The 22113-nt window shown below is 48.6% G+C and overlaps 1 protein-coding gene and 1 long non-coding RNA gene across 9 annotated transcripts in view; both read right to left on the bottom strand.

The window, feature by feature from the left end:
- Positions 1 to 22113, bottom strand: part of samd11 (sterile alpha motif domain containing 11) — a 244144-nt gene that overhangs the window by 32512 nt on the left and 189519 nt on the right. The gene's annotated exons all lie outside the window — the stretch shown is intronic.
- Positions 311 to 19059, bottom strand: LOC116990640. Its single transcript, XR_004416587.1, has 4 exons — positions 19046 to 19059; positions 8192 to 8197; positions 7607 to 7610; positions 311 to 431 (listed from the first exon to the last, which is right to left on the bottom strand). It is a non-coding gene; the product is annotated as an uncharacterized LOC116990640 (long non-coding RNA).

The raw sequence follows: 22113 nt of genomic DNA, 5'->3' as shown, positions 1-22113 counted from the left end.
GCACATGCCGCATCCAATCTCATCACAAGACGCATCATCTGGCCAGGCCAACCCCCAGCGGCGCTGCCAGGAGATTGGGCTTTAACCTGTTCAGTGTCACCCAAGAATATACTAGGGTCTTGGCCGATAGTGGGTGGAAAAAAACACCTGACAACGAACAGATTAAAGCCTAGGTAGGACTCAATATTTTGAAGAGTGCGACAAGATGGCACCAGAAATATGGAAACACTTTGTGTACCGCCTGGGAATAAATCTACTAAATTGGTGCACCATTTGTACTTGAGCGTGATTGTACTTATGTGGAGCATGAAACAAGGAACTGCAGGTGCCGGTTTGCAAAAACAAGGTACAAAGTGCTGGAGTAACTCAGCGGGTCAAGCAGCATCTCTGGAGAACATGAATAAAAGTGTCGTTTCAGACCGAAGAAGAGGCTCCGACCCGAAACGTCACCTACCCATGTTCTCCAGCGATGCTGGCTGACCCAGAGTTATTCTCTAAATCAGTATCTGCAGTTCCTACAAAGATTGAATGGGGATATGAGAGGCAAGTTTTCTACACAGAGGGTGGTGGGGAAAGAGCTACTCCAGCACTTTGTGTCTATTCTCCCCCCATTAAATCCTTCCCTTCTTTCATTGAACCTATGCCCCCCCCCCCCCCGCCCCCCACCTAGTTTTAGATTTCACTACTTTATAAAAAAGACTGTGATTATCCAACTAGACAGTCTTACAGTGTGGAATCAGCCTCAACGCCCACACCAGCCAATGTGTCACATCTACACTAGTCACTCCCAAACAGCCTGCATGTGGCCCACATCCCTCTAATCTGTTCCTCTCTTGATTTTATAAACCTCCCGGTCTTCTTGCTCCAGGGAAACAGCTTATCTAGTCTCGATCACTCAAGGAAGCCAGTCCCAGTGGTATCTTTTCCGCACCCACTTTCATGTGATCACACCGCAATTGCAGGCAACTTAACTAATAACTGTAAATTACACCCAAAACGTTGCCTATTCCTTTGCTCCATAGATGCTGCCTCACCCGCTGAGTTTCTCCAGTTTTTGTCTACCTTGAATGACATCTTAGTAGGTGGGGGGGTGATGGGAGATAATATTGCAGAGTAATGGGGAATAAAGAGAGAACGGAATAAAGGGGGGAGGTTGTTCTTCGCGGAGTTTGCATGGGACCAATTGTGGTTTTGGGTAAGGGTGGGCAGCAGTCACAGGGTGAGCTCTGGGAGCAGGGATCTGCTGAGTCAATGGCCTGCCCAGTGCGATACTGAGGCAGTGCCACACTGCTGGAAGCACTGGCCTCTTGATGAGGGCCAGTCCACTCCTCCAGAGACACGAGGAACCGCAGATGCTGGAATCTTGAGTAAAGCGCAAAGTGCCGGAGGAACTCAGCGGGTCAGGCAGCATCTGCGGCGGGTATGGATCGACGAGGACTATTCTTCACACCGATTGTAGTCTGGGAAGAAAGCTGATGGGGAGCAGGACAAAGCCTGGCGAGTGGCATATCTCCCCTCCTGTATCCACCCATCTCATATTTCGCTTGGGCAGCTCACAGCCCAGTGGTATGAATATTAATTTCTCTAGCTTCAATTAACCCCGGGATTCCCTCTCTCTCTATCCCTCCCCCACCCAAGTCACACCAGCTTCTCCTTTTCACCAAACAAACAGCTAACAATGGCCTGTTTCCTTCATCATCGTTACTTTTTTGCACATTTTTCATTCATTGTTCTTTGGGACGACAGATGGCACAATGGGCTAAGTGTTCGGCTGGCAACCGGAAGGTAGCCGTTTCGAATCCTGCTTGGAGTGCATACTGTCGTTGTGTCCTTGGGCAAGACACTTCACCCACCTTTGCCTGTGTGTGAATGTGTGTGAGTGATTGGTGGTGGTCGGAGGGGCCGTAGGCGCAGATTGGCAGCCACGCTTCCGTCAGTCTGCCCCAGGGCAGCTGTGGCTACAGAAGTAGCTTACCACCACCGAGTGTGACTGAGGAGTGAATGAATAATGCGATGTAAAGCGCCTTGAGTATTAGAAAGGCGCTATATAAATCCCATCCATTATTATTATTGTTCTTTATCTGTCTACATCATCGTCTATATCTCTCGTTTCCCTTATCCCTGACCAGTCTGAAGAAGGGTCTGGACCAGAAACGTCACCCATTCCTTCTCTCCAAATTTACTCCAGTTTTCTCTGACTGTCACTTGCCAGGTTTGTGTGGGAAGGAACTGCAGATGCTGGTTTACACTGAAGATAGATGCAAAATGCTGGAGTAACTCAGTGGGTCAGGCAGCATCTCTGGAGAAAAAGAATAGGAGGCGTTTTGTGTCGGAACGTCAGAACAAGGGTTTTCTTGAGAGATGTGTTTAAGAAGGAACTGCAGATGCTGGAAAATCGAAGGTACATAAAAATGCTGGAGAAACTCAGCGGGTGCAGCAGCATCTATGGAGCGAAGGAAACAGGCAACGTTTCGGGCCGAAACCCTTCTTCAGACTGATCTTGCTGCCTGAACCACGGAGTAACTCCAACATTTTGTGTCTTTTACCTATCACTTGCCAGGCTCTGTCCCGTCAGTACCTCTTTTTCCAGCTTTCTTCTCCCCCCCCCACCCCCCCACTGTAATCAGTCCTAAGGTGCGTCCCAACCCGAAATGTCTTCTATCCAATGTTTGACTGACCTGCTGAGTTACTACAGCACTTTGTGTCTGTTTTTTCAGTTGGACATTCAGCACCCGAGTCATTCTGGGTCAACCAATCCCCCGGCAATCACCCCGCTGCTGTTTGTGGGATCGTGCCATGCTGTGTTTCCCACGACAGCGCCAGTACAGTTTTGTTGGCTGCGAAAGAGTTTTAAAATGTCTCGAAAGGCGCCACTGAAATTGCCTATCGACTGCCCATTCGAACAACAGCTGGTTGGGGCTAGAAATGGCCAACCAAACCATCGGCCACCCATCCCTGCAAACAGCAGCGCAGCGGTAGACTTGCTGCCTCACAACGCCAGGGACCCGAGTTCGATCCTGACTACGGGAGCTGTCTGTACGGAGTTTGTACGTTCTCCCCATGGCTGCATGGGTTTTCTCCGGGTGCTCCAGTTTCCTCCCAAATCCCAAAGACACACAGGTTTGTAGGTTAATTGGCTTCGGTAAGACTAGGCACATTGTCCCTAGTGTGTAGGATAGTGTTACGGTTAATCATTGGTGATCATTGGTTGGCACGGATGGGCTCAGAGGGCCGAAGGGCCTGTTTCCACGCTGTATCTCTAAATTCTAAAGGCTGGAAGAAAATGTAAGTTGTACTGAATAATTAAACTAATTAAAAATAGGCACCTTTTACCCGCTGCCATTCCCTGGTTTGTGGTCTCTGACCTCACACAAACACTCACACTCTGAAATATCTCTGTGTCGTTCGAAGGGGCCTGCAGATGGGCTTAAATATTAACAACATCTGTCTGGGCGGCAGCTGTGCGTGATGCTGTTCGCCACCACTAACTCCACTGGGATAAGAGACCTGCTTTATCAATATTTAAAATAGCCTGCAACCTTCTCCAAGCCCAAACCCTTAACAACTGTTGTCCCGACAACAACATGCACCATTGATGTGCAAGAGGGAAGCCACAGCAACTATTAAATGCACTGCCATTATTCTAACAGTGTCTTTATTATGCTATACAGAGGATTTTCATGATCGAGAGAGACACACGCATATACACTCACATGCATATACACATGTACACACACACGTATATACACACACACACATGCATATTTACATATACGCACTCACATACAAACACACACACACACTTTGGTGTGTGGGAGGAATCCGGAGCACCCGGAGAAAACCCAGGCAATGTCACGGGGAGAACGTACAAACTCCGTACAGACAGCAGGATCGAACCCGGTGTAATGATGCTGTAAGGCAGTAGGTCTACCGTTGCACCACGCTCTTCCTTTCCGGTAAACCCTTAAGGGCATGTCCCACGAGCATGCGACTGCATGCGGCAAGCGCGACCAAACCAGGAGCGGGGGCTGCGCAGAGGTCCAGTGATCCCCGTACAGGGCCTCTCCCACGAACATGCGACTGCATGCGGCAAGCGCGACCAAACCGGGAGCAGGGGCCGCGCAGAGGTCAAGTAATCCCGTACGAGTTGACGTGAAGTTTGAGCGAAGTCCGCGGGAAGTTCGCGACGTTCAAGACGCTGCGTACGGCGTCGAGATGCTGCGCACGCCCGTCAATGCGGTGCGTACGGCCTCAATGCGGCTGCGGGCCGGCAGTCCGTTGCCGTGCGGAATTTTTGGACAGTGTCAGTTTTTCGGAGCCCCGCGCGATGTCGGGACCAGCTCCGCACAACTCCATACGGCTCCAGCGATCGAAGTGGGACCGGCCCCGCGAGACCGTACGGCTCAAGCGACCACGTTAGGTCGTGCTTGCCGCATGCAGTCGCATGCTCGTGGGACAGGCCCTTTAAAGCGTAGCCTGGCATGTCGCACTGAGGAGCTTTCAACGCTGACAACATGAATCAGCTGTGACTAAATCATGTCCCCCATTATCTGTGGCCAAACATAATGGGTGGTACTTTGGTGGCCATTAGTGAACAGTAGACGTACTGTGCCTAAACGGCAGAAGCGGATGAATTATACTGGGTTTTGTGTTTGTCAGACAGAGGAAAATCCATAATGCAAGTATCCAAACTCATTATAAAAATATCAGGCACAGAAATGAAAGGAAAATGATCAATTTTACCACTTAGCTTGCATCGAGGTACCTGCTGGAACGCTCTCTGTTACATTCAGACTGAGTGTTTTCCACATGGTCCGCTGCTTAAATGCCCACGTGCCTGCAGCTCTCAAGATACTTGCTAGCGGTTTTTGGCAGAAGGGAAAAGGAGCTAGCAGGAATCTGCCCATTTGGCCCCTCAAAGCCATCCCTTGCCTCACGGCTGCAGCGGTTTGCACTGTCTACGGGTTACACCGTAGCCACTCGCCGAGACCCCTTTCCCCAACCCGACACCTCTACCAGCTAAGGTAGACAAAAGTGCTGGAGAAACTCAGCGGGTGCAGCAGCATCTATGGAGCGAAGGAAATAGGCAACGTTTCGTCCCGAAACGTTGCCTATTTCCTTCGCTCCATAGATGCTGCTGCACCCACTGAGTTTCTCCAGCACTTTTGTCTACCTTCGATTTTCCAGCATCTGCGGTTCCTTCTTATACACCTCTACCAGCAAGAAGGACACTTGCCCCCGGGTGCTCCGGTTTCCTCCCACATCCCAAAGACGTACAGGTCGGTAGGGTGTAGACACAAGGACTCGCAAAAAAAAGTCTGGCTTGCAAAAAAAAAAAAGACATGAAGTGCTGGAGTAACTTAGCGGGTCAGGCAGCATCTTGGGAGGACATAGATAGATTACATTTCGGGTCGAGAACCTTCCTCGTCACTAAACCTATGTCCTCATGGATGCTGCCTGACCCGCTGAGTGATTCTAGGTTGGGAGGTTAATGGGACCTATGTTCCCATAGCACACAGGTGAGTGGAGAGAGCTGGTGGGAATGTGGAGAGAATAAAACAAATTAGTGTAGAACATAGAACATAGAGATGTGAAGCACAGAAAGAGGCCCTTCGGCCCACAATGTCTGTGCCGAACATGAGGCCAAGATAATCTCCTCTGCCTGCATGTGATCCTTATACCTACTATTTTTACACTACAATCATAGACCATCGAACTGTACAGCACAGGAACAGGCCCTTCGGCCCATAATGTCTGTGCCGAATATGATGCCAAGCCCTTCACTTATTAAACAGCACATAGCCCATATCCCTGCATATCCATGTGCCAATGTAAAGGCTCCAAATGCCCATTATCGTATCTGCCTCCACCACCGCCCCCCTGGCAGTGTGTTCCAGGCACCAGCCACCCTCGACGTAAATAAAAATGTCCCCACACATCTCCTGAAACGTTGCCCCCCCCCCCCCCCCCTCATTATAAAGCTGTGCCCTCTGGTCTTTGACATTTCTACCCTGGGGAAAAGGCTCTGATGAGGCTTGGTTTAAGTCGCCTGTTATGATGCTGTTGCTCTCTCTGCGACCCTGTAATTTAAATTCTTCTGCGGTCGAGTGAGAGTCAAACGAATGTCTCTGGATCACCTCAAGATCTGTCTGCAGCAACCTCAACTGTTGTAGCAAGGAGGGAGAAAGAGAGGAAGCCAGTGGATGGAAGAGTGTACAAGACGTTGGTGAAGCCGCATCTGACGCACTGGGTTCAGTTTTGGTCACCCAGCTTGAGGAAGGATGTCTTTCAGCTGAAACGAGTGCAGAGAAGATGCATAAAGGTGCTGCCAGGAGTGGAGGATCCGAGCTGTGGGACCTGCGTTGGGTAGGCTAGGACTTTATTCCTTGGTGCGCCCGGAGGATGAGGGCCAATTAACCTGCAAACCCACATGTTTGGGATGTGGGAGGAAACCTGAGCACCCGGTGGAAACTCACGTAGGCACAGTGCAGATTCCACACAGACAGCACCCAAGGTAACGCTGGAACCTGGGTCAAAAGCCTCCGTTGCCATGCTGTGAGAACGGAGAGGTTGAGAAGGAGTTTCTTCCCAGAGGCCATTCGGACTGAAAATTCCTACCTCACCAGGGACTAACTTTACTGTGCCATTCTGTTTTTATTTTAATTGCTGGGTTTTTTCGTTCCTTTTTCCTTCCGCCCACAGATGTTGGGGAAGTCCAGGACAAGGGGTCACAGCTTAAGGATAAGGGGGAAATCCTTTAAAACCGAGATGAGAAGAACTTTTTTCACACAGAGAGTGGTGAATCTCTGGAACTCCCTGCCACAGAGGGTAGTCGAGGCCAGTTCATTGGCTATATTTAAGAGGGAGTTAGATGTGGCCCTTGTGGCTAAGGGGATCAGAGGGTATGGAGAGAAGGCAGGTACGGGATACTGAGTTGGACGATCAGCCATGATCATATTGAATGGCGGTGCAGGCTCGAAGAGCCGAAGGGCCTACTCCTGCATCTAATTTCTATGTAATATGTAAAAGAATATGTGATTCTGTTCCATTCTGTAGTAGTTTGTTTGTTTGTTTTTTGCACAAAGTCAGCGAGCATTGCCACTTTTCATTTCACTGCACATCTTGTATGTGTATGTGACGAATAAACTTGACTTGACTTGATTTTGGCGCTGGGAGGCAGCAGCTCTTCAACCTGTGCCACACTGACATTCCCCACAGATTCCATCCCTCACCCACACACAGTGGACAGTCTACCCTTTATCAGTCTAACGAAGGGTCCTGACCCGAAACGTTACCTATCCTTGTTCTCCAGTGATGCTGTTTGACCCACTCCAGGGACTCCAGTTACTCCAGCACTTAGTGTGATTTTTTGTAAAACCAGCATCTGCAGTTCCTTGCATCAGCAATTTACAGTGTTTGGTTTAACTAATTAATCTTTAGGATGTAGAATAAAACATGGATCACCATGAGGAAAGTCACAGTAAGAACGTAGAAAATAGGTGCAGGAGTAGGCCATTCAGCCCTTCGAGCCAGCACCTCCATTCAATATGATCATGGTTGTTCATCCAAAATCAGTACCCCGTTCCTGCTTTCTTCCCATATCTACATCCCTTGATTCCGTCAGCCCTAAGAGCAACATCTAACTCTCTCTTGAAAACATCCAGTGAATTGGCCTCTGTGGCAGAGAATACCACAGATTCAAAACTCTCTGGGTGAAAAGGTTTTTCCTCATCTCAGTCCTAAATGGCCTACCCCTTATTCTTAAACTGAGATTCCTGGTTCTGGACCCCCACAAACATCGGGAACATTTAGCCTGTCCAATCTCCGAAGAATTTTTAATATGATTCAATAAGATTCCCTCTCATACTTCTAAAATCCAGTGAATTTAAGCCCAGTCGATCCATTCTTTCATCATGTCAGTCCTGCCATGGGGTGGAAGATTGCAACCTTCACGTGGTCCGCCCTGTTTTGACGAATGCAATCAACCCGGCGTGCACAATCAAATAAGATCAAATAGAACAAGTTGTCCTACAACTTTAGGCTGTGCACGCCATACGCAAGAAGAAGAAGAAGTCCCGCCATCCCGGGAATTAACCTGGTGAACCAACGCTGCACTCCCTCAATAGCAAGAATGTCCTTCCTCAAATTAGGAGACCAAAACTGCATGCAATTCAAATTAGGAGACCAAAACTGCACACTATTCAAATTAGGAGACCAAAACTGCACAAAACATGCACATTTCGGAGATCAGGAAGATCGAACCGGCGAATCTGGAGCTGTGAGGTTAGGACTCTAGCAGCTGCGCCATTGCGCCACTCAATCTGTCAGCGAGAGGCTTGGCGCAGTTCCCGTGGCAATGACATAAAAATGACTGACTTGTGGACACTGACTCTGGATGAAATATGCAGCCCTCTCACGCCTATGGGGAGCAGTAATGAATAAAAATGCACCGGCCAAGGCGTTTGACATTTATGCACGCGGGAGAACAAGTGAACTGCGAGCCAATCGTGACAACTGTTCATTTCCACAGGCGTGGCGGGCTGCCCAGATCCCAGCCAACTCTGACACTGCTCTCAGTGTGTACAGCCGCTACCCCTTCATTATACTGCTTGCACTGGCTAGGCTCAGCAGTGACTGTGTCTGGTCAGCCCACTCCCGAGTGGGGGAAATGTTGGTCGAGTCAGCCTGCAATGTGTGCCATCGCAATATACGAGCGAAATCAAGGACCAGTCTCAACCGCCGCGGCCACTCCCTCTTCTCCCCTCTCCCATCAGGCAAGAGGTGCAGAAGTGTGAAAACGCACACCTCCAGATTCTGTGTTTAAGAATGAACTGCAGATGCTGGAAAAATCGAAGGTAGACAAAAATGCTGGAGAAACTCAGCGGGTGAGGCAGCATCTATGGAGCGAAGGAATAGGTGACGTTTCGGGTCGAGACCCTCCTTCAGTCTGAACCCTGTTCCTTTTCTCCAGAGATGCTGCCTGACCCGCTGAGATACTCCAACACTTTGTTCCTATCTTCAGGAACAGCTTCTTCCAAAGGACCATCAGGCTCTTGAACGCTACAAGCTCCAACTAAAGCCTTGGTCGCATTTGCTTTTATTTTGGGAGGTTTTGTACTATATTGGGATTTTTATTTATTGAACAACTTCTTTTCCTGGTTGTTTATTATGTTATGCATTGAGTACTGGGTTTAGAAACCAGTCAGAGTGCTGCAAGTAAGGATTTCATTGTGTTTAAGAAGGAACTGCAGATGCTGGAAAATCAAAGGAATTTTTTTGTGTTTCAACTCAATTGGCAACTCGTGACAATAAAACATTTGTGAAACACGTGACGAAAGTGGTTCCACAAACAAATGGGGGAGATGGCAGAATGTTAGTTTAAAACTCCATACAGCCTTGCACAGTGTGAGTGGGAAGATGCATAAATGCTTCAAGTGCATTTGGGTCTATTTACGGGAGGTGATCCATTGAAAGGAAAGGCGCACAGTTTGATTCACTGATATCACATCAACTTGTCTATTGGTAAAGAAAGGAACTGCAGGTGCTAGTTTATTACGAAAATAGACACAAAGCGCTGGAGTAACTGAGTGGGTCAGGCAGCATCTCTGGAGAAAAAGGATGGATGACGTTTCGAGCTGGGACTTTTCATCAGACTTCTCCCGACCCGAAATGTCACCCATCCTTTCTCTCCAGAGATGCCGCCTGACCCGCTGAGTTACTCCAGCGCTTTGTCTCTATCTATCTATTGGTGAAATCTGTTCAGTTTAATCATTGACCTTTTCCGAATGGAATCAATGTGAGGTGAGAAGCAGGGAAAAACGTTGCCATTTTTCAGAAGCCTCAAGCTATTTATTAATTTCCTCTTAAACTTTATTTAGTTGGCTGCCAGTAGCTCTTGTCTAATGAGGCAATTATCTCGGGAAGTGTGAAATGGAAACTGCTACTCCAATGCCTGCGATCGTGCCGTTTCTCTGCTTTTCATCAGCAGGCGTTGTGAAGCATTGCATCCAATTCTGATCATCACATGTTCAGATTCAGATTCAGATTCAGATTCAATTTTAATTGTCATTGTCAGTGTACAGTACAGAGACAACGAAATGCATTTAGCATCCCCCTGGAAGAGCGACATAGCAAATGATTTGAATAAATAATAATAAGTGTCCGGGGGGGGGGGTGATTGGCAGTCACCGAGGTACGTTGTTGAGTAGAGTGACGCCGCCGGGAAGAAGCTGTTCCTGGACCTGCTGGTTCGGCAACGGAGAGACCTGTAGCGCCTCCCGGATGGTAGGAGGGTAAACAGTCCATGGTTGGGGTGAGAGCAGTCCTTGGCGATGCTGAGCGCCCTCCGCAGACAACGCTTGCTTTGGACAGACTCAATGGAGGGGAGCGAGGAACCGGTGATGCGTTGGGCAATTTTCACCACCCTCTGCAATGCCTTCCGGTCGGAGACAGAGCAGTTGCCATACCATACTGTGATGCAGTTGGTAAGGATGCTCTCGATGGTGCAGCGGTAGAAGTTCACCAGGATCTGAGGAGACAGATGGACCTTCATCAATCTCCTCAGGAAGAAAAGACGCTGGTGAGCCTTCTTGATCAGAGTTGAGGTATTGTGGGTCCAAGAGAGGTCATCGGAGATGTTGACTCCCAGGAACCTGGGAAGGACGTGCCGGTGCTGGGGGTGGGCGCAGGAGAGGTTTAACAGGAACAATTCCTGAGACGAGACATTTCTTCACTGGATGGCACATTAGACTGGAGAATCTGAGGTTATTCTCCTTGAAGCAAAGAAGGTTGAGAGGAGAGGAGAGGAGAGGAGTCTGAAGAAGGGTCCCAACCCAAAATGTCACCTATTCTTTGCTGACAGAGTTGCTGCCTGATCTGCTGAGATACTCCAGCAATTTTCTGCCTATCTTTGGTATAAACCAGCATCTGCAGTAGTTTATTCCTACTTCTCAGGTTAAGAGGAGATTTGATAGAGAGGCCAAGATAATGGTAAGTTTAAGGTGGGTGCATTATCTGAGGGTTTAGATCTAATGGCCAAGCTCAAAGTGTGGGAATGTAACTAGTCAGGCAACGTGGAGGGAATAGACAGGCAGCGTTTCAGATTAAGACCCGTCTTCACGTGTTCATTGCCTGCAGAGATGGTGCTTGACCCGCTGAGTGCTGAAGTAACTCTACAGGTCAGGTAGCATCTGAAGAAGGACAGTTGACATTTCAGGTCCGGGCCCTTTTTCGGACTGATTGGACTAGTGAGGAGAAAGCTGGAAAAGAGAGGTTGGGATGGGGCAAAGCTTGGCACCGTCTGAAGAAGGGCCCTGACCCGAAACATCACCTATCCATGTTCCCCCAGAGATGCTGCTGAGTTACTCCAGCCTTCGTGTCCTAACGCGGGCGGATGATTGGCAGTTGTGCGGAGAAAGTGAAAGGTAGACAAAGGGGTGTTAGATAAGGAGAGAAGAGGAGACGTGACATGTAAAGTTGGGGGACGGGAGATGGGGGGAAGAGGACATGGAGGGGGAGGAGAAAGAGTGGGGCTAGAACGGAACACAGGGATGCTAGGTGGATGTCCTTCATATTAGTGACCAGTTTAATCAACCTACTTCTCTAGTAAAGGGTGATAGACTGAAGACCTTCCCCTTTGGAAAAACAAAGAGAGCAAAATACCGGATAAGTGGTCAGACTATGGAATCACCTATGCAATGGCATTACAAAATATACCATCTTAAAACATAAAGGCTGATGAGAAACAAAAATACTGCAACACAAAATGTCTACTTACCTTTTTATATTCCGTTGTCAATCTTTCCTTAAAAAATTATTTTGATTCAAGCCTGGTGATTGTCAGTTGTTGATATTGAAGGTGTTTAAGAAGTGACAGGATTAAAATGATGAGGCTGTGATAAAGATAGGTCCATCCCACCTCTAAACTAATTGTGTGGCGCAGGCTGTCTGAGAGAGGCTACTAATCGATGCGGCGCTACTGAATGTTAATGCTAATCATGTAAGTGGGCTGGCAGCTGAGATTAATCTCAGGTAACATGGCTTCTGACTTTATCTGTGGGGGTGGTGTGGTGGCCAAGCGTTGCTGATGTAATTACACTCTGAACTGTGTAATCACCTGCCCTAATCCCCCTGGGCTGGCAATTATCCCCGGTCCCAGCCCGGCCACTGGGGCCTGCCAATTGCCGCTGCCACCGTGGACAGCCTGCAGATGAATAACACTCAATTAAGCCAGCGTGGCGGCGGCAGCAACAGCAGGGAGAAGGTGTGCGTTCGATTGTAATTAGCTCTAATCATAGGCGAAGGTTCCCCCCGGACACGCTGTTAGCTTTAGCAACTTAACCCTCTCTGTCCCGGGCTCGTTCCAATGCTGGCTTCCCCCCAGCCCACACGCACAGATGCTCCCAATGTCCAATGGCTTAGAAATGCATAGAACCCCCACTAAGGCTCTGGTACCTGACATTACCGGGAGATCACCCCTCTGGTCCAGACCACCACCAGAAGATCATCTCTCTGGTCCCCGACACTATGTGCTTCTCATTCTCTAGTCCCTGACCCTACTGGGAATCCCTGCCCGGATGTTATCTGAATGAGTTCCTCTAGCACTTTATATTTTACTCAAGATTCCAGCATCTGCAGTTCCTTCCTACACACAAGGTCATCCATTCCCCTGGACTGAATGTTCTTATTTTGGCAAGTCAAAAGTCAAATAGAACTTGTCCACAACGGGCCTACTTGGGCCCACCCTGCCAGAGGTCATTTGTGGCTGGCAAATTAGTCCTGGTCTTTTCTCACCACCAGCTCTTTAACACCCCTCCCACCTCTACTTTCAGTCTGAAGAAGGGTCCTGATCAGAAACATCACCTATTATTTTTCTCCAGAGTTGCTCCAGCACTTTGTGTCTATCTTTGTTATAAACCAGCGTCTGCAGTTCTCTGTTTTTACATTCAAACTTGTTTTCTGTTTGAAGTGCCTTGGGTACATTTGTGCTTCAGTGGAGATGCCATATAAATCCAAGTTGCTATTGTTATACTGATTGACTGTTATTAATGGTTGTTAAAGGTTCAGTGCGACTCAGTCAACCTTTGTTCCTGTGGAACTCCAGCTGCCTCGGGCTAATTTTTGACGTCTGCAATTTAGTGACAAATCTGGTAGCGGTCGGAGGAAAGATGGTCAGGTAATCCCCCCCTCATTCAGCCCGGGCTGGTATCCTCAGTCACTTCAGTAAGTCACGGGTATACAAGGCATAGTGTTGCTATGTAACCACCCACCCTCACTCACCGCAAATTCTGGAGAGATTAGCCTGCCAGCCTTGGAGGGCATCTACAATACACGGTGCCTCAGGAAGGCCATCAGGATTCATAAAGACTCCTCACACCCTTGCACCCTACCATCCGGCAGACGTTACAAGGCCTTCTACACCCGCACCTCCAGACTTAGGAAGAGCTTCATCCCCAGAGCTATAGCTGCTCTGAACCGGTCCTGCTGAGTGCCCCCCCCCTCCCACGAACTGTCTCCCTCGGATGGTCACGTTGCACATCGAGCCGGCACAGACCTATTTACACTTTATACTGTTTTAACTAGTTTTTTTTTTAAATCTTGTTTCTCTGGGTGTCTACATTTTTAGCTAATTAAGTTAATCCATCGGATGGAAGCTGCATACCAAATCTCGTTGTACTTATGTGCAATGACAATAAAAGATATCATTATTATTATTATTATTATTATTATTATTATAAGATGCTGCGGATTTAATATCAATCACTCATCAATGGGGTGTGTCTCCAGTCACTCATCAATGGAGTGTGTCTCCAGTCACTCATCAATGGGGTGTGTCTCCAGTCACTCATCAATGGAGTGTGTCTCCAGTCACTCATCAATGGGGTGTGTCTCCAGTCACTCATCAATGGGGTGTGTCTCCAGTCACTCATCAATGGAGTGTGTCTCCAGTCACTCATCAATGGGGTGTGTCTCCAGTCACTCATCAATGGAGTGTGTCCTCCAGTCACTCATCAATGGAGTGGATCTACAACACACGGACTGCAGTACAATGACTTACAGCTTGCAGGTCAGGCTTTTAGTTTAGTTTCGTTTGGAGATACAGCGCGGAAACAGGACCTTCGGCCCACCAAGTCCGCTCCGACCAGAGATCCACGCACATTAACACTATCCGACGCATATTTCTACATTTATACCAAACCAATTAACCTACAAACCCATAGTCTTTGGAGTGTGTGGGAGGAAACCGAAGATCTTGGAGAAAACCTACGCAGTCATGGGGAAGAACGTACAAACTCCGGGCAGACAGCACGGGATCAAACCCGCGAGCGCTCTAAGTCAGCAACTCTACCGCTGCGCCACCATGCCGCCCACCACCATCTCATGCACAATTCAGCATTGTGAAGTAATTTGCTGTAGTTTTTTTGACAGCACAAGACTGGGGTTCAGGAATCTACAAAGCTAGCAGTGGATAATGAGGAAGGTTACCGAAGCATATAGTTCAGTTGGCAATATGGGTGCAGAAATGGCAGATGAAGTTAAGATCCAGACACAGTAGCACAGTGGTACAGTTGCTGCCTTACTGCACCAGAGACCTGGGTTCGATCCTGACTACGGGTGCTGTCTGTGCAGAGTTTGTACGTTCTCCCTGTGACCGTGTTGGTTTACTCTGGGCCCTCCAGTTTTCTCCCAAAGCTAATACAGGTTTGCAGATTAATTGTCTATGCTAAAACAAATCGTAAATTGTCCCAGCGTGCAGTGGTGGATAGTGCTAGTGTACGGGGTGATCGCTGGCCGGCACAGACTCTGTGGGCCAAAAGGCCTGTTTCCACACTACAGGGTGAGGCTCTACACTTTGCTAGGTCCAGCACAAGACAAAAGTGTGCATTAAGTGGAGGGACTATCAGGAGCATTGATGTGCAGTGGGATTTTGGGCTGCAAGTCCATAGCCCCACATAAATAGCAACACAGTTAGTTAGGGGGGAAAAATAATGAGCGTCTTCATCAGTTGGGACGTGGAGTATAGAAATCAAGCAGCAATGTTGCAGCTTTGGTTAGGCCGCATGTGGAGTATTGTGTGCTGTTCTGCTTCCCCTCCGTTACAGGAAGGATGGAGAGGCTTTGGAGAGGATGCAGAAGTTTACCAGAGTGCTGCCTAGATTGGAGAGTATTAGTTATAAGAAGAAGGTGGACAAACTAGGAGTGTTTACTCTGACACATTTTGACTGGAATGTCGGAGGTTGTGGCGAGACCAGATAGAAGTTTATGACATCGTGAGGGACAGAGATAGGGTAGACAGTAAGGATCGTTTCCCCCAGGGTGGCAGTGTCAGAGTAGAAGGCACAGCTTTAAAGTGACAGGGAGAAAAGTTTAAAGAAGATTAATTTTTACATAGAAAATGGTGGGTGCCTGGCACATGCTGTCAGTGGAGAGGGTCGAAGCAGATATGATAGTCATTTGTGAAATTTAGATAGGCCCACGATCAGGGAAGGGGATTTGCAATTTGGTGGAGATACAAGGAACTGCAGATGCTGGAATGTTGAGCAAAACACAAAGTGCTGGAGGAACTTAGTGGGTCAGGCAGCACCTGTGGAGGCAATGGACAGGTGAGGTTTACAAAAGTGCTGATAAACTCAGCGGGTGCAGCAGCATATATGGAGCGAAGGAAATAGGCAACATTTCGGGCCGAAATCCTTCTTCAGACTGATGGAGGGTGGGGGGGAGAAGAAATGAAAAAGGAAGAGGAGGAGAGGGAGAGGGAGAGCTGAGAATGGGAGGAGACAGCAAGGGCTACCGGAAATTGGAGAATTCAATATTTATGCTGCTAGGGTGCAGACTGCACAAGTAGGTGATGTTTTGGGCCAGGGCCCTTCTTCAGAGCGATGTACACTTTAAATTGGTGTAATGGTTGGCCAAAACGTTGCCGGCCAAATAACCTGTTCCTGTGCTGAAACTGTTCTATGTTCTATGTTCTAAAGTCCCTTCAAGCTGAAGGTGGAAGTGGAGAGAACCAGGGAGAGGTGAAACAGAAACAGGCTCCCCATTCCCCCCCCCCCCCCCACCAGCCCCAACCCCTACTCTCAGTCTGAAGAAGAGTCCCGATCCGAAACACAACCCAATCCTATTCTCCAGGGATGCTGCCTGACCCGCTGAGTTACTCCAGCACGTTAGACATTGGCAGGCTCGGCTTATTAATGTCCTGGTTTGGGACCAGATTCTTCCCAACAACCCATCAGGCTATTGAACACCACAACTAAACTTCGAAACTCGAACTACCTGGGCTGCACGAGTGAATTCGGGCTTTGTTTTGCAATTTTGCACGATATTGTGTTTTTTTAAATTTATTGAGCTTTGTTTTGTTTATGATATTTTCTATAGAGTGTACTGTACTTACAAACCTGTCGTGCTGCTGATGCTGCTCCAAATAAGGATGTCACTGTTCTGTTTCAGGACACATGACAATAAAACACTCTTGACTCTTATGACCCAGCACTGTTCAATGGACCGGACCCTCGTATGTTAACCAGCAACATTAATGTCCATGCCTTGACAACTACTTTTGATCCAAGCATGGTGATTGCTCTTTAAGAAGCAAGCTGACTGGGTTGATAGCACTGATCCATTGTTCCTGTCGCACCAGGGGTTATTTTGATTCTGTAACCAACCAGGAGTTCCTCCATGGGCAATGACCCTATTTTTAGGCAGCACAGAATCATACCCCTCCGTGTAACCCTGATGAAACCCCATAGTGCGCTGGCCAACGTAACAATGCAATGTTAAAGGTGTGCCTCATAATCCTACTGACGTTCCCAATCAGGCTTCTAGTTTCTCATAAAATATCTCTCATAATATCTCTCATAAAAAAAGGGAGGCACGGTGGTGCAGCGGTAGAGTCGCTGCCGTACAGCACCAGAGACCTGGGTTTGATCCTGACTAGGGGTGCTGTTTGTATGGAGTTTGCACGTTCTCCCTGTTTACTCTGGGTGCTCCGGTCTCCTCTTACACTCCAAAGAAGGACAGGTTTGTAGGCTAATTGGCTTTGGTAAAATTGTAAATTGTCCCTAGTAATTGTTCCTAGAAGTAAATTGTGAGGCAGGGAAAGGGATATTTTAGAAGGGGGTCGGGGAAGGGGAAAGTTTAGGCCAGGTGGAAAAGAGGGGGGGGGGCAGAAATGACTATGAGCTTAAACGACAATTGTGTGTGTATTTAGGGCATTTGTTAGAAAGGTCACCGATGATTTGCTACATGTTCTTTTAAGAAATCTCCGTATGATTCTTATCTATCTATCTATACTATTACTAAAACTCTCATCTTGACCACCTCCGGCCTGAGTTGTAATTAAATTTGCGCAAAAACCATACCCTATATCGCTAGGATTTGTTCGCCACCTTACTCACCGTTCTCCTCTGCTCCAAGCGCACCACGTTTTGTTCCGATCGGTGAAATAATAGAAAAGTTATGAAGTTTTTAAAAATCGTGAGATCAGCAGATTGGTCTTCTCGCCAGTCAGTCACCATGAAGGTAACGCCCCTTCCGGGGGCAAGGAGAATAAAGCCCCGGAGGGTGTGAGTCCGGAGATCGCACTCATTCCAGAGGTCGCGCTCATTCCGGAAGTCGGGCGTGAGTATAATCAAGAGTCTTACTGTCGTATGTCCCGGATGAGTGTGAGTGATGGTGTGTGTGTGTGTGTGTGTGTGTGTGTGTGTGTGTGTGTGTGTGTGTGTGTGTGTGTGTGTGTGTGGGGGTGTGTGTGGGGGTGTGTGTGGGTGTGTGTGTGGGTGTGTGTGTGGGTGGGTGTGTGTGTGTGTGTGTGTGTGTGTGTGTGTGTGTGTGTGTGTGTGTGTGTGTGTGTGTGTGTGTGTGTGAGAGATGGAAGGTGTGTGTGTGTGTGAGAGAGATGGAGGGTGTGTGTGCGTGTGTGTGTGCGTGTGCGTGTGCGTGTGTGTGTGTGTGTGTGTGTGATGGATGAGTCCACCAGTCATGAGTGAGTGAACTTTTGAGTCCACCAGCCGTGAGTGAGTGAAATGTGAGTCCACCAGCCGTGAGTGACTGAACTGGGTCCACCAGCCGCGAGTGACTGAACTGTAAGAATCCATTCGGCCCACAATGTCCATACTAGCCCTCTGGAAACCAGTCCCTTCGGCCCATAAAACCCATACTAGCGCTCCATAAAGCCCCCCACCCTCTCCCACTGGCCACCAATATTGGGATTGGTGGAGAGGTGGAATATTGCTTTGGGGACCAGCCCTCCCATGCAAAAATGTGACCACTTAATCTAATGTTTATTAAATTGCTGCTTTCTGAATTTAATCTACAGTTCACTTCTCACGCCACGCAGCTTATTTAGAACATAACACGTGTGGAGTCACAGTGCGGAAACAGGCCCTTTGGCCCAACTTGTTCTTACTGATCAATATGCCTCATCTAAGATAGTGCCATTTACCCACATTTGGTCCATATCACTCTAAACTTTTCATAAGATCCTAAGGCCATAAGGAATAGAAATAGAATTAGGTCATTTGGCCCATCAAGTCTACTCCGCCATTCAATCATGGCTGATCTATCTTTCCCTCCTAACCCATTCCCCTGCCCTTTCCCTACAACCGCTGACACCTGAACTAATCAAGAATCTAGCTATCTCTTTACAATCCATGTACCAGTGCAAATTCCTTTTATTATACCTGCCTCAGGCACCTCATTCGAAAAACACATCGCTCTCTGCATGAAAATGTTGTCCCTCAGGTTCCTATTAAACTTTCCCCTCTCACCTTCAACCTCTCATCTTTAACCTCTGTCCTCTGGTTCTTGATTCCTCAGCCCTGGGTAAAAGACTCTGTGGATTCACCCCACCTATTCCCCTCATAATTTTATACACTTCTATAAGATCACTCCTTAGCCTCCTGCATTCCAAAGTCCTGAGCAGCTCAACCTCTCCCTGCATCTCAGGAACCTCGAGTCCTGGCAAAACCCTTGTAAATCTCCTCTGCACTCTTTCCAGTTTGACGGCATCTTTCCCCTACTAGCAGGGTGACCAAAACCTGAACACAACGTGCAGTGATGTGTGTGTCAGGATTAGGGTTGCCAACTTTCTCACTCCCAAATAAGGGATAAAAGGTCAAAATACGGGCCAAATTCCCTACGGCAATTCGTTGACCGACTCGGCCGTGGCTGGGTGAATGATGAGTTGGCCCGGGTGCTGGACTACACACAAAGCCCAGCCGGCGGGCCAGCTGAGGAGTTTTGGCCCGCGCAACGTTGCGTGCAAAATCCGGCGCCCCATCCAACTCATGAACCGATGATCGGCCATGAGAGGGAGGGGTGGTGATGTCGGCGGTAAGCGAAGGTCCGAAGGTCGGACAGCTGGTCGGGTTGCTGACTGACAGGGCCACGGGCGAGGCGCTGCTGCTGCTGCACTCCATGGGCTGCACTACCTCAGGACGGGTGTAGGCGGGGCCGGACGCGGCGCTCCGACCCGGCAGTCCCCTCGCCCCGAGTAGTAGCAGTCAAATATTGGACAAGGCCGGTTTAGCCCAAAATTATGGGATGGCCCGGCTAATACGGGACAGTTGGCAACCCGTCAGGATGTGAAAAGGAACTTTTGTGCAAGAATAATCAATCATACAAAAAACATATTATCCCACACACACGCACATTATATATGTATATGCGGTTTTGAAAATATGATACAGATAACAGGAGAAGCTAAAACCAAAATAACTTAGTTTGCAACTCGCAGCAAGTGGGATCAATAATAAAAGCTCTATACACATCCAAAGTATTTGATATATTAAATCTGCATCATAGTTGTAAATCTTTAATCTGATTTCATTCTGTAATCTGATAGAAAGGTATTGCATTTAGCGGTTAATTTGATAGTCGCTGCTTTCACGTTTGTTTAGTGGGAGCCATTTGTCTATTTTATTACATACCTATCCGTGACAGCTTTTAAACACCACAATACACGGGAAAGGCTATAAATCATCACACTTCACCTGATAACGTCCGTGAGGAATGGAGTAAGCGGGTTCCTGACGGCAGCTTCGTGCTGAATCAACAGTCTCGAAAGACGAGTCATTCACGATGCACTCTTTTTAGTTCAGTTCAGAGATACAGCGCGGAAATGGGCCCTCCGGCCCACCGAGTCCGCACCGACCAGCAATCCCCGCACAGTAACACTATCCTACTCGCAGTGACAATTTTACATTTATACCAAGCCAATTTGCCTACAAACCTGTACATCTTTGGAGAGTGGGAAGAAACCGAAGATCTCAGAGAAAACCCATGCAGGTCACCGGGAGAATGTACAAACTCCGCACAGATGAGCACCCTAAGTCAGGATTGACCCCACGTCTTTGGCGGTGCAAGGCGGCAACCCTACCGCTGCGCCACCGTGCCGCCCACTTCAAAATGACAACGGTGTATCAAATTTCACCCGTTCCCCACCAAATTTTGCCCAACCTGGCGCCCAACACCTAGAGCTGTCTGCAACCAAACACACTGGTAAGCCCAGGCCCAGTTGGCACATAAAACTGCGGCTGAAATTAATTTAATAAGCAAAGAAGTTAAACCAAGGCACGAGATGGGAGTTACGAAAGAGACTTGCATTTCCATAGCACCTTTCATGACCTCACCACATCTCAAAGCAATTTCTTGCCAATTTAAAACCATTTTCAAAGGCAGTGGAATGCAAATTTCATCAGACAGCAATGTGATTTATTTTTTGCGTCACCTATCCATGGCCCCCCATCCTTTCCTCTGGCTTCACATTTCACGCCTCCGCGCTCCTTATCTCGCAGCCTTTTGTCTTTTCATCTCCGGCCTTTGTCCAACCATCTGCCCATCAAACCCCCCTTGCCTGTATCCACTTATCGCTCACCAGGCTTTGTCCCACCCCCACCTCTCATCCACGTATCTCCCCCCTGCTACAATCCATGCAGTATGACTCTACGACTATAACCATAAGTTAATTGAATGCATGGGCGGAAATCCTGGGAGGAGATGGGGGGGGGGGGGGGGGGGGCGTCCCCCTCATGTTTTGAGAGGTGGGGGACAATCGCCCCCATGTTTTGTAATCCGGATTTTTTAATTTCGGTGGAAAAGAAATCTCGGCTTTCCGCGAGACAGTGGGGGTGGGACTGGTGATCGAGGGCGCCGATTGGACGAGAGAGGCGTCGTCAGCAGGCGATGGATGGGGGGGGAGGGCGGGAGATGATGATTCAGCGTGATGATTGGAGGAGGGAGGTGTCGGTCAGAGGCAGACGCAGGGGGGTGGGACTGAGGATAGAGCTCGGTGATTGGAGGAGGGAGACGTCCTGGTGGAGCAGATCGTCAGCGCTTGAATCGGCCCGTTCGCGGGGCCTTTCATCAAATTCGGCCGTGGGATCTTCCACCACCCCGCGGTCAAATTGCAGCGTCGAGGCGATCGCGGTTCACGATGTTGAAGCCCTCGCCAGGGGATGGATGATCCCGCGGCCAGTATTAAGCCGCATCGGGCGATGAAAGGCCCCGCGATCGTGGCCGATTGAAGCTCCACGATTCGGGGCAGACAAAGCTGCTGTTGCTGGAGTTCGGAGTCAGTCACCAACCAGGTCAGCTCCCAATGTTACCGTCCACACGGCCCATGGCTTGTGTGTGTGCGCGACACCAAGAAATCGTGTCTCCCCCCCCATGTTTTGATAGCGATTTCCGCCCCTGATTGAATGATAGTGTCATAAAGTCATACAGTGTGGAAACAGGCCCTTTGGCCCAACTTGCCCACACCAGACAACATGTCCTATCTACATGAGTCCCGCCTGCCTGCGTTTGGCCCATATCCCTCCAAACCTGTCCTATCCATGTACCTGTTTATACGTTTCTCAAACGTTATGATAGTCCCTGACTCAATTGCCTCCTCTGGCAGCTCGTTCCATACACCCACCACCCTTTGTGTGAAAAAGTTGCCCCTAAAAGTTCCTATTAAATCTTTTCCCCCTCACGTTAAACCTATGTCCTCTGGTCCTCGATTCCCCTACTCTGTGCAAGAGATGTTGTACACCTCTATAAGATCACCCCTCATCCTCCTGCGCTCCATGGAATAGAGTCCCAGCCTGCTCAACCCCTCCCTATAGCTCAGGCCCT

The sequence above is a fragment of the Amblyraja radiata genome, chromosome 31 (genome assembly GCF_010909765.2).
Source record: "Amblyraja radiata isolate CabotCenter1 chromosome 31, sAmbRad1.1.pri, whole genome shotgun sequence".
NCBI lineage: Eukaryota > Metazoa > Chordata > Chondrichthyes > Rajiformes > Rajidae > Amblyraja > Amblyraja radiata.
Note: the sequence above shows the minus strand (reverse complement) of the source record. Positions and strands in the feature narration are given on the sequence as shown.